Source organism: Nicotiana attenuata, unplaced genomic scaffold (assembly GCF_001879085.1).
Source record: "Nicotiana attenuata strain UT unplaced genomic scaffold, NIATTr2, whole genome shotgun sequence".
Lineage (NCBI taxonomy): Eukaryota > Viridiplantae > Streptophyta > Magnoliopsida > Solanales > Solanaceae > Nicotiana > Nicotiana attenuata.
The window spans coordinates 260,408-266,601 of NW_017671303.1; positions in this window are offsets into that span (position 1 = coordinate 260,408).

Consider the following 6,194-nt stretch of genomic DNA (forward strand, 5'->3'; position numbering starts at 1 on the left):
CGCCAATTGGAAGAAAATGCCTTGCTCCTGACAACAGGAAGGATCAGCTTGGGAAGCACAATGCAAATAGACGAGTGAAGAAATCCTTCTGGGGAACAACCCACAAAACAAGGTCAAAAGGTCCCCAACAAAGGAAGCACTAAATGGCAGGAGATGCTCATGGGGTATTCAACAAGACACTTTTCCTTGCCAAGAAAGAAACGATGATGATCAATATGATGAACCAATCCTGTCTCTGGGAAGTATCTGAGGCTTCAAATAGGGAGGATGATAAAGTGAGCAAGATGAAGGAAACTGGCAAAAGACAACTCAACTTCCTCCACCACGTCTCACACAGAACCTGGTGCACCTGTCATGATTCATGCCTTATCTTCTGGGAGACAAGGAAGCAAAATGAAATGACCTCATCAACAACTGGAGAGAAATTGCAAACACATTGAAGGGTGAGACCATCCTCTGAGGGTCAATATGAAGAAAGGATTGATCGGTGGAAAGCATTGCAGAACAGAAGACCAAACTCCAGATATCTGCATCAAAGCCTCAAGAAGAGAATATTCCGGATAAATCAAGGTGAAGATGGGGTCACAAGAATCTAATGAAGAACCTGATCTTCCATCTGCTGGTTGTGTAAGATACCATCAGGTAAAGGTAGCTAAAGTGTTTTCTGACCAAGCCTAACTCACATCAATACCGTTGTAGGTAAACACGCATGACGATCATAGAAGCTAAAGGTATGGCTATGAACTGCGAGAGGGGAGCTGCTAAAACTTTGTTCAAAAGACTGCTCTGGCATCAGATTCTTGTATCTCAGGTTAGTAGTAATTTGCTTATTCTGCATGCCCTCCTAAAACAAAAAAAATGTTTTTAACAAAATTAATTCAAATGCCACATCAGCTGACTTTTCAGCGTCTGTGTGTCATGTCTTGTCTTTCAAATCCTTTCATCCCCTCTGCACGGTAACACTTTCCCACAAACCTACCGCCGTTTTCAGAACTATTCAGAACCTGTTTCGCTCTCCACTCATCATTAGCCCTTCTTCCAATAAAACCTTCTTTCTCTCTCAAGGCAAGTCATGAACCTTCATCTACTCTGTACAGCTGGGATCTTCTCTTCATCTCTCTCTACTACTCGTCTACCAAGTATCATCTAATGGCGATTGAACAATCGTCTCATTCTCCCACCATTGACACCACTCCCACTTCATCATTATCCTTGAAATCATCCCCAGAGCGTCATTATTTCACACCCTCTACCTTACTAACTCCTGGTTCCTCCTCCACTCCTACGGTTTTTCCATTTCTGATAAACCCTGTTTACCATTATTTTGAGAATCCTATGTCTAGTCAATCCCACGATCTCATCAAAATACATACAGGAGGTTTTTATCCTCAAGTGTCAGAAAACCCCCTGACGGATGATCCTGACCAGTATCTGAACACCTCCATGTTGGACTCAGTGACTCTCAAAGAGTCACCAGAAAAGGAAGCGGCTCATAACATCTGGCTATAACTGCTGAGAGTCTGATGAATGAAGGAGCATATCTCTCGTCTGAGTACCAGGGGGAAGAAATTCCATTCCTAGGAGATGTAAGAACCACAGCACTCCTCGAGTCCCTGGCTCATGAGATATTCTCAGAAAAGCCTTCTGATGAACCTGATTCTCTTCCATGCAAACTCACTCCTGCACCTCCTGTTCACTCCAAGCTCTTAGAGTCCTCCTCCAAATCACTCACTATCAGGTCACTACAGCAAGAGAGTTCTGAGTCCTCATTTCATAAAAGTAAGAGGAGTGTCAAGACAAGGAAAAAGAGGAAAATGAATCCAAAGGACTTCATCAAGAGAGTGTCAGTAAACCAAATAGACCAAGATGCTTCCAAGGAACCTGGTTCCTCAGTACAACAAACTATGACAATTCAACAGTCTATGAAAAAGGCCATCGATGAAACTGTTGAGAAACAGAAAGGGTCATCTGTAAAGTACAGTAGCAAGTCTAAACGGAGTCTAACTGAGCTAGTCGTGTCTGAGGACAATACTGCAGGGATGGCAAACTGGAAAGGAAAGTCTGCCGAAGGGTCCAGCAAACACAAAGCGGAAACTGTTAAGGAACCTGGTACAATAAAGTATATGACCCGTGATGGTGGTCTTTGGCAACAGAGATTAAGAACTCAAAAAGTGTTGTGGGGTCGTACATTTGATCCAGCAATTTCGGAGATGACATGCATGAGACAAATTTGGAGATTGTGGAATTTCAACAATGGGAACACTTGTTTGAAGAGAGAGTGCCTTTGGTGTACGAAGATGCAGTACAAACTTTTTACGCATCTCTCTTCACTGTTGAGGGGGATCACATTTGTGCGCTTGTAAATGTGGTAGACAGTGTACTCGACGCTTCGACGTTGGGAAAGATTCTCAGAATTCTGTGTGAAGGTATGTTCTCAGTTAAGGGTGTCTGTGGAGCAAACTTTCGGAGAGCCATCCTAAAAGAACAAGGTATTCAATAGGGGGAACAGGTGCATAAGAAGGTTTTGCTTCCTAAGTACCAGCTTCTCTTCGAACTGGTTAATAAAGTGCTCTTGCCCCGCTCTGAGAGGCGCTCTATTGCTACAAGATCGAACATGGTCCTAATGGAAGCGCTCGATGAGTTTGTCCCAATCAATCTGCCTGCAATCATGATAGACCATATGCAGAAGGTGGCAAATTTCAAGGGTGAAAATCATGGGTTACCTTATGGCTTTCTCCTCACTCAGGTGTTCAGATTCTATAAGGTTCCCTTGGGGAATCCCAGAGTGGACACACGCAAGCAAACCTTCTTTAAGACCACTCTAGAAGAATGTGAATGTATTGAAAAGGTTGGTGGAAGCATCTCGACCATCTCTCAACTGATCAGCGCTCAAAATGTAGCCTCTGAGGAAATAAGAAGGCTGAGGGCTCAAAATGCCATACTAAAAACTCAGCTCAGTCAAGCAGTTAAAGGACCTGATTCTGTACATGAGGAGATTACACGAATGACAAAGGAAAATGAGACACTCCGGGCTCAATTACTTGAAGAACAATTGTCCGCAAATGCTAGACTGGACGTCTGGACCTGGTTCTCAAAACTGTGGCCGTCTCTTCTTCCAAGATTCCTTCCTTTAGTGTCCCCTGGGATCCTCCCTGTGTCAAGCTATTTTTGCTCCAACCTCTTGTGGCTGCTGTTTTACTTTTGTTTGCATGTTTTGTTGTGATGGCATGCTGTACTTAACCATTACTGCTCCTAAATTACTCGGTCCAATGTAAACATTAATGAAACAACTTCCTTCTCGTTGCTTGTACAACCCTGTGTTCCTCTGGCTTCTCTTTTCTATCATGTTGTGTGCACATATGTGGCATGAGCTAGCTGTGTTAGACTTCTTTATGCTTCTTACCTGCTGGTTCTCTTTTTAATTCTTGTCCTTTTTAATGATGCCAAAGGGGGAAAAGAAGAAGTGTGAGAATGAGGGAGATATCAGATTAAGGGGGAACTTACGTGTGAGAATGATGGAGACCTTAGATTAAGGGGGAACTACTAGCATCTCATCTGGTTATTTTTGCTCTAAATAAATATCGTCCATGCCTAAGTTTGTCATCATCAAAAAGGGGGAAATTGATGGGTTTTCAGTATTTTATGTTTTGATGATCTAACAAACTTGTCATGAAGAACCATATAGAGCACCTGACACACAGGACATATATTTCATGTGAACTAATCGAAGCCTGAAAATCAGCAAACGGAGGAACACAACAAGGGCAGGGACCTGATGATCTGGTCCTTTAGGGTTCTCTGACACAAGCAAGTCAATGACTGTACGCAATCAGGATAAAGAGGAACACAACAGGGACCTGCTGTCTTAGGGTTCTCTGACAAAAAGTACAAGTCAAGTACACAGCTGGAACGTGACAGAAGAAAGTGACCATCTAGCAACTGTTACAGAAGAGGAACACAACTAGGACCCGCTCTGTTGGTGTGTCTTGACAGGAAGTACAAAGCCCACTATCCAGCTGGAATGCAACTGCCCTGAAGTGGCTGTGCAGATTGTACAACAGTCAATTCTGATTGGAAAGAAGTATACACCTTGAGTTGACATCACTATCCATTGTGCCATCTTTTGTGATAAAACAACCTGGTGCAAGACACACTATTCCTCGTGCATTCAGTGATATTCTCTCAAGCATAACAAAGTTCATCTAGCATTGAAGTCAGTGGTGTGTCAAGAACAAGAGGACAACTCTACTAAGGATCAGTTTCTAACCGAGTCTTATGTACGTCCATAGTTGAGTTGTAATCTTGTTAATTGTTCTACATTGTAATTCCTAGTTTGCTTTCTTAGAAGCGCTGTCTTAGGAACAAACCAAATTCGTAAACTTTAGAGTTTATGTTGTGACTAGGAATAGTCATAAGTTAAATTGTAACTAGGAGAGTTATAGATTGGCTTGTGGTGGTGCATCACAAGTTAGTTTGAAGTCTTTGCAAATGGGTGTTTGCAAAGTGGCTTGTAATAGGTAGATTACAAGTTAGTTGAGTTTAAAGCCTACAGGTGTAGGTCGTGGTTTTTTGATCCCCTTGTGTGGGAATTTTCCACGTAGAAAATCTCTGGCCTTCTTTACATTTAGTCGTTACTGCATTCTACGTATCAGTCTCATAGAGGACCAGGTACTCTATAGTTTTGTGGACTCATATAAGTCATCAATAACCAATAACTAATTATTAACTAAATAACTAATTATTAACTACTTATGCCATGTAACTTTTTTATAGGCTACCACTTGGCTTAAGGAGAGTGCTTTTCCCTCCCCTTTTAATAATACTCCCTCCGGTCCACAATAAGTGACCAATTTGCTTTTGACACACCAATTAAGGAAATACTAAATTTTAGAAAAAAATAGTTAGTGTGACTAAATAACCCTTCATTAAATGTTGCACCATAGTTATAGTTGTACTTACTTCTCTTCTCAAATGTGAGGAGTAAATGACTTTTTAGGGATACATACATAAGGGTAATTTTGGGAAAACAAATTGAATTTTTTCTTGATTATATAAATGGACACTTATTTTGGACCAAAATAAAAAGTAAATTGGTCACTTATTATGGACCGGAAGGAGTATATAGATAACTAATTACTCCCTCCTGTCCACAATAAGTGACCAATTTGCTTTGAGTACACCCATTAAGGAAATACTAAATTCTAGACAAAAAATAGTTAGTGTGACTAAACTACCCTTAATTAAATGTTGCAGCATAGTTATAGTAGCATTTACTCCTCTTCTCAAATGTGAGGAGTAAATGACTTTTTCGGGATACGTACATAAGGGTAATTTTGAAAAACAAAATTGATCACTTATTGTGGACCGGAGGGAGTATTAACTACTATGCCATGCAGTTTCTTTCTAGTCTGCCACTTGGCTTAAGGAGAGTGCAATCCTCTCCTTTTAATAATATATAGATATAGATAACTAATTGTTAATTACTTATGCCATGTAGTTTTTTTCTAGGCTGCCACTTGGCATAAGAAGAATGCTTTTTTCCTCTCCTTTTAGTAATATATAGATTGCGTGATTTAATGATGTGATTAAAAAAAGGATAACAACATTTGGGTCGGGTGAAAATGATTTATAACAACCAACTTTACTTTAAAAATCCAATTTCCTCCTTTACTTTAATAGTTTTCGCTCTCCCTTTTTATCACACACAATATCTATTTTGCCCCTTGTCAATTTTAATTCCCTCAATACTCTTTTTTATTTTATATGTTATTTTTATGATTTTACCTATAATTTAAATTATGTTATACTTTATCATATATTTTAATTTAAATTTGTTAAAATTATAAATTTAATAGTCCTTTTATAAATTTGTCACAAAGTCTATATACTTCATGATTTTATTTTAATATTGCATATATTAAGTATATATTTAGTTAAATTTTTTCAGTGTAAATAGATAATCTTTTAGGAGTTTATTATAAAATCTGTATTTACTTTTAATAATTATAAATTTATGTTATCTGCATTGAGTATATGTCCATAAGGTTCTGATTATTTTTTTATTCTCGATTGTATAAATAGAGTTTTAAAATTTTATTTTTTAATAAAATCATCGATAAGAGCAAATTATTTTATTTTAATTTTTATTCTACTCATCCTCTTCATTATTGAACACTAATAAATTATATGCTTGA